At 36.5% G+C, this 10,000-nt stretch overlaps 4 non-coding genes across 4 annotated transcripts; all 4 read right to left on the reverse strand.

Annotated features, from left to right (window-relative positions):
* Positions 1–1,011: 1,011 nt before the first annotated feature.
* On the reverse strand, positions 1,012–1,084 carry Trnak-cuu. The gene has a single exon. It is a non-coding gene; the product is annotated as a tRNA-Lys (tRNA).
* A 4,433-nt stretch (positions 1,085–5,517) lies between these two features.
* On the reverse strand, positions 5,518–5,590 carry Trnak-cuu. The gene has a single exon. It is a non-coding gene; the product is annotated as a tRNA-Lys (tRNA).
* A 1,730-nt stretch (positions 5,591–7,320) lies between these two features.
* On the reverse strand, positions 7,321–7,393 carry Trnak-cuu. Its single transcript has one exon. It is a non-coding gene; the product is annotated as a tRNA-Lys (tRNA).
* A 1,634-nt stretch (positions 7,394–9,027) lies between these two features.
* Positions 9,028–9,100, reverse strand: Trnak-cuu. The gene has a single exon. It is a non-coding gene; the product is annotated as a tRNA-Lys (tRNA).
* Positions 9,101–10,000: the final 900 nt, after the last annotated feature.

Here is a 10,000-nt window from a genome sequence, read left to right on the forward strand (position 1 = left end):
ATAAAAGTATAACACTTTTTACTCTGACTTACACTTACTCCTATCTGCAGAGCTATTGATTCCCAGCAATAAGCTTACAAGTTTTTATAAAAAAAATAAAAAAAAAACAGATACCTGTATAAGACCTTTCTCCTTCCTTCTCTCACTCTCTTCTTCTTCCTTACCCTCTCACTCTATCCTTACTCCTCTCAATCCCTTTTTTGTCCTCCCTTCTCACTCGTTTCCTCCTTTCCCTTCTCACTTTCTCTTCTTTCTTCTTCCACGACCTTTATCTTTTCCCTCTAATATACTTTTATTTGTGTTTATTTGTGCTCCCTTTTTACTCATATGTCAGTTTCTCTTTTCTATTCATCCCTGCGTTACTCCTTACATCTCTGTCTGCCCAACAAACTTAATTTATTCAGAAATTTATTTTTTCTTCCATCCTGACCTAGCTTAGCCTTACCTTAACTTTTTTACCTTGCCTCATTTCATTTTTACACATTTTTTCCTACTCTTTGCCCCTATTCTTCTTGATATGTAATTATTCTTCCTTTGCAATATCCCTATCCTAGAGTTTGTGATTTTTTCTCAAAACTACCCCTACCATACTTGTGAATGTAGTTAATCTGGCCCAATGACTTTTTTCAAGCCTTTTCCTTTATCATACGCTGGATTCCGTTCCTATGACGCTCTGTATCCTAAAGCTCGTCTCCTATCCTGGGCAAGGAATAATATGGAAGTATCGCGGAAACATTTGCCTAATGATAAAGAAAACCTGCGTGTTGCCAAATTATAACCAATACTTAAATATCATACAATGTAATATCCAAAAGCATTTACAAATTACTTCGCAAAGACTCATTCTTCCTTGAGAGCGTGCTTTCAAGACAAAATTTATGGAGCAAGAAGGGAATCACAGGAAATCATCATTTGGACGCTGTACTCTTAAAGGGTTCTGAATGCATGTATCTTTACAGCTGCGGATAGCGAGCGGATGGCCCAAATATACGTCTGGCGGACTAAATAGAGCGCCCAACGTGGGGCTCGAACCCACGACCCCGAGATTAAGAGTCTCGTGCTCTACCGACTGAGCTAGCCGGGCTTGTATATAATAAGAGAAAGCAAAGGCTTGCTTTTGCTTGCAGTAGTTTAATGAGAAGTAAGTGAATCACCGATTTTCCACTGAGAATACCTTTGGTATTTTAAAAACCAAAGATAGATTATTTCGCATACAGGAACGTGCTAATAATCTGGTCTCTCCTTCCTCATTGACTCTCGGGTCTGCTGCAATTCCTGCTATATACTTAAGTCTTTAGGATTGGACTGACTTTTTTCTGAAATGGCAAAATCATTACTGTTTTCTTTCTCATAATTGTTACCATTTTTGTTTTATGAGTATTATTCGAAATACAGTTCGTAGTAGTAACAGTAATATCAATTCTGTGTTCGATATCTACATCATTGATTTCAAAATAATAAAGGATATTTTATATTGAGTTTTAGGTCATTATCACTGACCTTAAGTTATAAACACGAAACCATGGCCAGGCAGGCTACAAACTTCAATCTAACAATTCCTTCCATTTAGTCAGTATATCTTACGTACATTCGAAACGTATACCCTTGTATAAGTAATTCGATATGTATATATAAGAGGATCACAATGAAATGTACTGTTTTTACCGAGAAAAACATACTTTTATCCTTGCCTCTGGCATCTCGGATGATAAATATATGCTTGACTAAGATTTTTGTATTGTTTTTTTTCAATCGTTCATCGTGAAATCTACATTGGATGACAGGCTTGAAATCCTTGAAAATAATTTTATAATGACGTAAAGTTAATACTGATACATCTACGAAATAATCATAATCTACATTAACCTTTAATATGTGTTACTCAAAATGTACAACAAAATATGGGCAAAGTACGAGACACTTGAATTTTATTAATCTTTACCGTAATATATAACAAGCGTTTCCTAGCAGTCGCATTCCGAAATCAAATTCTTTAGAGAACATTGGGTTTTCGAATATATCGACTGATGAAGGTCTTGACTGAGTCTTGACTGAGTTTGTACTTATTCACTGTGCACACCATAGAATCTCAGCTCATGTGACCTCGGTGACCTCGACGCTTTACTGAGAAAGGTATACGTCATACTGTAGTTCTTTATTTTGAGATCTGCCATCGTGTCGTTGTGTATAAAATGTACAGTATGTGTATATCTGTCACTTTGTATGTGCATACACTTCAATGAAACATTTGCTGAATTACACAGAATGTATGCATATAGCCGATAACTTTAACAAAATGATAATGACTTAATAAATAAAAGTATAACACTTTTTACTCTGACTTACACTTACTCCTATCTGCAGAGCTATTGATTCCCAGCAATAAGCTTACAAGTTTTTATAAAAAAAATAAAAAAAAAACAGATACCTGTATAAGACCTTTCTCCTTCCTTCTCTCACTCTCTTCTTCCTCCTTACCCTCTCACTCTATCCTTACTCCTCTCAATCCCTTTTTTGTCCTCCCTTCTCACTCGTTTCCTCCTTTCCCTTCTCACTTTCTCTTCTTTCTTCTTCCACGACCTTTATCTTTTCCCTCTAATATACTTTTATTTGTGTTTATTTGTGCTCCCTTTTTACTCATATGTCAGTTTCTCTTTTCTATTCATCCCTGCGTTACTCCTTACATCTCTGTCTGCCCAACAAACTTAATTTATTCAGAAATTTATTTTTTCTTCCATCCTGACCTAGCTTAGCCTTACCTTAACTTTTTTACCTTGCCTCATTTCATTTTTACACATTTTTTCCTACTCTTTGCCCCTATTCTTCTTGATATGTAATTATTCTTCCTTTGCAATATCCCTATCCTAGAGTTTGTGATTTTTTCTCAAAACTACCCCTACCATACTTGTGAATGTAGTTAATCTGGCCCAATGACTTTTTTCAAGCCTTTTCCTTTATCATACGCTGGATTCCGTTCCTATGACGCTCTGTATCCTAAAGCTCGTCTCCTATCCTGGGCAAGGAATAATATGGAAGTATCGCGGAAACATTTGCCTAATGATAAAGAAAACCTGCGTGTTGCCAAATTATAACCAATACTTAAATATCATACAATGTAATATCCAAAAGCATTTACAAATTACTTCGCAAAGACTCATTCTTCCTTGAGAGCGTGCTTTCAAGACAAAATTTATGGAGCAAGAAGGGAATCACAGGAAATCATCATTTGGACGCTGTACTCTTAAAGGGTTCTGAATGCAGGTATCTTTACAGCTGCGGATAGCGAGCGGATGGCCCAAATATACGTCTGGCGGACTAAATAGAGCGCCCAACGTGGGGCTCGAACCCACGACCCCGAGATTAAGAGTCTCGTGCTCTAAAAACCAAAGATAGATTATTTCGCATACAGGAACGTGCTAATAATCTGGTCTCTCCTTCCTCATTGACTCTCGGGTCTGCTGCAATTCCTGCTATATACTTAAGTCTTTAGGATTGGACTGACTTTTTTCTGAAATGGCAAAATCATTACTGTTTTCTTTCTCATAATTGTTACCATTTTTGTTTTATGAGTATTATTCGAAATACAGTTCGTAGTAGTAACAGTAATATCAATTCTGTGTTCGATATCTACATCATTGATTTCAAAATAATAAAGGATATTTTATATTGAGTTTTAGGTCATTATCACTGACCTTAAGTTATAAACACGAAACCATGGCCAGGCAGGCTACAAACTTCAATCTAACAATTCCTTCCATTTAGTCAGTATATCTTACGTACATTCGAAACGTATACCCTTGTATAAGTAATTCGATATGTATATATAAGAGGATCACAATGAAATGTACTGTTTTTACCGAGAAAAACATACTTTTATCCTTGCCTCTGGCATCTCGGATGATAAATATATGCTTGACTAAGATTTTTGTATTGTTTTTTTTCAATCGTTCATCGTGAAATCTACATTGGATGACAGGCTTGAAATCCTTGAAAATAATTTTATAATGACGTAAAGTTAATACTGATACATCTACGAAATAATCATAATCTACATTAACCTTTAATATGTGTTACTCAAAATGTACAACAAAATATGGGCAAAGTACGAGACACTTGAATTTTATTAATCTTTACCGTAATATATAACAAGCGTTTCCTAGCAGTCGCATTCCGAAATCAAATTCTTTAGAGAACATTGGGTTTTCGAATATATCGACTGATGAAGGTCTTGACTGAGTCTTGACTGAGTTTGTACTTATTCACTGTGCACACCATAGAATCTCAGCTCATGTGACCTCGGTGACCTCGACGCTTTACTGAGAAAGGTATACGTCATACTGTAGTTCTTTATTTTGAGATCTGCCATCGTGTCGTTGTGTATAAAATGTACAGTATGTGTATATCTGTCACTTTGTATGTGCATACACTTCAATGAAACATTTGCTGAATTACACAGAATGTATGCATATAGCCGATAACTTTAACAAAATGATAATGACTTAATAAATAAAAGTATAACACTTTTTACTCTGACTTACACTTACTCCTATCTGCAGAGCTATTGATTCCCAGCAATAAGCTTACAAGTTTTTATAAAAAAAATAAAAAAAAAACAGATACCTGTATAAGACCTTTCTCCTTCCTTCTCTCACTCTCTTCTTCCTCCTTACCCTCTCACTCTATCCTTACTCCTCTCAATCCCTTTTTTGTCCTCCCTTCTCACTCGTTTCCTCCTTTCCCTTCTCACTTTCTCTTCTTTCTTCTTCCACGACCTTTATCTTTTCCCTCTAATATACTTTTATTTGTGTTTATTTGTGCTCCCTTTTTACTCATATGTCAGTTTCTCTTTTCTATTCATCCCTGCGTTACTCCTTACATCTCTGTCTGCCCAACAAACTTAATTTATTCAGAAATTTATTTTTTCTTCCATCCTGACCTAGCTTAGCCTTACCTTAACTTTTTTACCTTGCCTCATTTCATTTTTACACATTTTTTCCTACTCTTTGCCCCTATTCTTCTTGATATGTAATTATTCTTCCTTTGCAATATCCCTATCCTAGAGTTTGTGATTTTTTCTCAAAACTACCCCTACCATACTTGTGAATGTAGTTAATCTGGCCCAATGACTTTTTTCAAGCCTTTTCCTTTATCATACGCTGGATTCCGTTCCTATGACGCTCTGTATCCTAAAGCTCGTCTCCTATCCTGGGCAAGGAATAATATGGAAGTATCGCGGAAACATTTGCCTAATGATAAAGAAAACCTGCGTGTTGCCAAATTATAACCAATACTTAAATATCATACAATGTAATATCCAAAAGCATTTACAAATTACTTCGCAAAGACTCATTCTTCCTTGAGAGCGTGCTTTCAAGACAAAATTTATGGAGCAAGAAGGGAATCACAGGAAATCATCATTTGGACGCTGTACTCTTAAAGGGTTCTGAATGCAGGTATCTTTACAGCTGCGGATAGCGAGCGGATGGCCCAAATATACGTCTGGCGGACTAAATAGAGCGCCCAACGTGGGGCTCGAACCCACGACCCCGAGATTAAGAGTCTCGTGCTCTACCGACTGAGCTAGCCGGGCTTACTGAGTTGCAAGGTTTGCAGTCAACATTATTTACCAAGCCTTTACTACTATTCCGAAATAATCCATCAGTACTGACTTTTCATAATCATCACCTTTGTTCTTGCTAATCGATTATTTCTGTAAATACAATTCGGCAAAATAGTAGTATTACCATGAAAGTCCTCTACTGACTGAGCTAGCCGGACTTACCGAGTTATATGGTTTGCAGTCAATAGTATTAACCAAATCTTTACTACTGCTACTCGGAAATACTTGTAATTTATTCATATTGGCATTTTTCATAATCGTTATCACCTTTATTGTTCATGCTAATTGATTATTTCTGTAAATTTAATTCAGGGAAGCTGATAGCGGTCATTACGATGCCAGTATATATTGAAATAAAAAGATAAGAGAAGAGATACAGATCACAAGATAAAGAAAGACATTGTGTATTGCAGGATTGTAGGAGTCAATTTAGATATACGTATTTTCAGATTCACTTCGTCGTAGTCTTGGAAGCTTATCGTAAAGCTGTGACTTAGGGCTTGGTACCACAGCAAAGAATAGCATACTTTATTGTTATTGTTGACTTTATCTGCCTTTGTGTACGGACTCACTTTGACGAAGTTCAGTAGTATTATCTGCTCCTTTGTTGAGAGAAGCAGAACTTGTAGTGACTGCAGTATTATTTTATTATTTCAGAGGCTCACGTCCGATCGTTGGCAGTTGTATCCCAAATCCTTCTAAAGATCCTGCAGCATAATTGGCATCGTCTTACCGACATGACATGAGTACCATAGCACTGGCGCAGGTGATATTTACTTTATTTTATCATAATTTTTTTACTCAAATAACCGTATGAGCTTTTTGCATTACCATGCTTCCTGCACACCTTGATTTCCTTATTCAGGGATTGTTGTAGGGTCCTAATCAGCACCGCCCAAGTCTATGTGCCATGCCAACGAGCCTCAAAATCTCTGGCTCCACTCCTAAACTGAGATCCATCAGCAAAACGTGCGATTCGGGAAGGAAACTTCTCCAATTGCTTATTTTAATATTTGGTGTGTGCCTCTGTGTAACCGTCTGTGCGCGAGTATATGCGTGGTCTGTGTTCAGATATAGACAGGTGTAGGTGGGCGGTTATACCTGCGTCTGTGTGCTATATATAAGTATGTTCATGTATCATATGAACTTATGCATGTACATGATTCCATATACATGTAAGTGTAGTTTTATATACATTAATTTTCATTCTTTTTCTCATGCTCCCCGTCCCTCTCCTCTTTCGCCCCACAATGCATTTCTTCCTGCTGTTTCTCCACATTCTCTTTCTCTCTTTGTTCTCCCTCTCCGAACCAATTTGATTTATAATATCTTTTTGATGGTACAATCATATGCTACTGATTATCATACATATTCTACCATTTAGAGTTCGCCAACCAAGAGCCAGCATGCATGAAATGACGCAGGTGAACTTGCGTGTGTTTCACTGTATTAGTTACGCATTTTAGCTTCATTTTCATGTTTAACCAAGTCGACTTGTCTGTTATCATCGGTTATTTTATTGTCTTGATCGGTTATTTTAGCAAAGAATTCTAAAAACTATTGCGGCGTAAATTAATTTATATTTAACAATCATTGGCTCCATCGCGATTGACTTTCCATCAGGTTTTATCGATGGCTAAACAGGTGTATATAGATGGTCAATAAACGGCCCAAATAGACAGCTGGTGGACTAAACAGAGCGCCCAACGTGGGGCTCGAACCCACGACCCCGAGATTAAGAGTCTCGTGCTCTACCGACTGAGCTAGCCGGGCTTGTATGAAGGGCATTCATGCAACTTTGTAACTGTCTGACGCCAGGACCCGTCTTTATTTTTTATAATTGTAGTTTTTTATTATAATCATAAAATTAAATTCTGTGCAACGTATCAAATTCTTGGATCCGTTCATTACTGAATCTGCTGAAATCAGTGATCTTTTTGTTTTGTTTTTACCTGCATCTGCTTCACATTTGCGTGGAAGAATCTTAAGCCATGTGACACAAGTGACTTCTCTGGCAATGACTGTATAAGTACTCTTTTTTAATAAATTTTTGTTTTCAGTTTGGGTACAGCTGCCTCCACATTGCCTGATTTTATTATAAATTAGAAACTTGGTTTAAGATTAACAGGGAACATTTGTACCAAATATATGTATAAGTTCTTCTAGTGGACTACGATATCAAAATCTCAGTTTGACGTTCGTATGATAATCCGAGGTAAGTAAAGGCTTTTTGATTGATAACCTGATACTACCATATATCACAAACTTTTACTTCTATGTTTGCCATCTACTTTTGTATTATTTTCATTATTTGCAACTGAGATGCACGACTCGTAGTGGTTACACCTGTAGTTCTTTGTATGATATACTTTTCGATATCTTTGCAGTAAATTTTAAGTATTTGGTAATATTTGTTCTATCTAATCTCCTGTAGGGCCCTCAAATTCTCCAGAAAGGCGCTGAGGGCGACGCCTGATGGGATGCAAGTGCCACAGCAATGGCCAAGGGAAGGCACTACGACAAAGACACGACCCAGAGAGTAAGTTATGAACACTGTCGACTCAGCTATCAGCCGCAAGTCAATGCAGTCCTCGGTATACTGTTTTATACATAATTACACATATACATGCATGCAAACATGAAAACATACATTTAGATAAACAGATATAAATACGCTAGAAATATGTTTGTGTATATAAAAACAAATATAGATACAAGATACATTTACTTTTTATATTGTCTTTACACAATATATTAGCATGTTAGTATATATATGTGTGTTTATATGGATATACATACATGAAAAAAAAAAAATACACATACACATGTCTAAGTATACACGTATGTGTATATGTACAACCTTATATGTGTTTTTATATTGTACGCACACACATACACACATACACACACACACACACACACACACACATATATATATATATATATATATATATATATATATATATATATATGCACAAATATGTACATTCAAACATAGACATCAGTGTATGTATTCTATATATACATATATGTGTAGCCTACATGCGTACATGCATATATAAATGTTCGTTTGTGTAAATATATGTGTATATGTGTGTATACATACATATATATATATATGCATGTGTATGTATGGGTGCCAACGAGCAGGTTTGCGCAAAACTAGAGCCATTGTTCATGAAATGAACAGAGTAAACTTAATCGTACATTTCATCTCGCCAGTTCCGTGCATCAGTTTCATCTGCAATACCTACTTACCTATTTGGTCTGGTCTTTTAAGAATCAATTTTAAGAAATTTTATTGGCTCTACCGCGATGAACTCTTCGTCAAGTTTCATCAATGGCTAAACAGTTGCCTGCGGATGGTGAGCGGCTGGCCCAAATATACACCTGTAGACTAAATAGGGCGCCCAACGTGGGGCTCGAACCCACGACCCCGAGATTAAGAGTCTCGTGCTCTACCGACTGAGCTAGCCGGGCTTGTATGAAGATAATGAAACTGTTAGGTCTGTTTCTGTGCAATATGGACCCGAAAATTTCTGAATCTGTCCGTTTTTTCTCTCCATAACCTGACGCATACAGATGCGTGGTAGAGACTTCTCTACAGCGAGTTTTTGTTTTCAACTAAGGTACAGCTGCCTCCACATTACTTGATTCTATCAGAAATTAGAAACAATCTAAAATTAATATATGGCAATAATATCAAATAGGTGTATAAGTTCTTGTTGACTAAGATACAAAATTCTCAGTTTGATTCCCTGTGATAGTAATCCGAGGTATGCAAATGTATAGTGATAGACATCCTGACACTTCGGTGAATCACAACTTTTTATCTTTATTTTGGTCATCTAGTCGGTGATCCTATGTTATAACATATGTTCCTTCTGATGTTCATTAGCATTATTTACTGCTTTACTGAGAAATGCACGACTCGTAGTGACTTGGAGTGTAGTTATTTGTACGAAGGTGTACTGTTCGATTCTAATCTTTTGCAGGTTCTCAAATCCTTCAGAAAGACGGTCTCATGTAGCTGGCTGCGATGTCTGATGGGATGCAAGTGCCACAGCAACGGCCAAGAGGTGCTGAAACAAAGCACACGAGAGTCTGTTAAAAACTCTGTCGACACGCGTATACATACAAACATATACAAATATATAGATAGATATCTGCTAATGTATATGTGGGTGTATATATAAATGTAATTGTGTATCAATAAATATGTGCGTGCATGTGTGCATATATGGGTGTAATTGGTTTCTCGGTATATGCAAAACTGGAACAAATATGCATGAAATAACCCAAGTAAAGTTAAATGTATGTTTCATTTAGTTCTGGGCATTTGCTTGCCTAAATCGCATTTTTGCATGTTGTCGGATATTT

The sequence above is a fragment of the Penaeus chinensis genome, chromosome 13 (assembly GCF_019202785.1).
Source record: "Penaeus chinensis breed Huanghai No. 1 chromosome 13, ASM1920278v2, whole genome shotgun sequence".
NCBI lineage: Eukaryota > Metazoa > Arthropoda > Malacostraca > Decapoda > Penaeidae > Penaeus > Penaeus chinensis.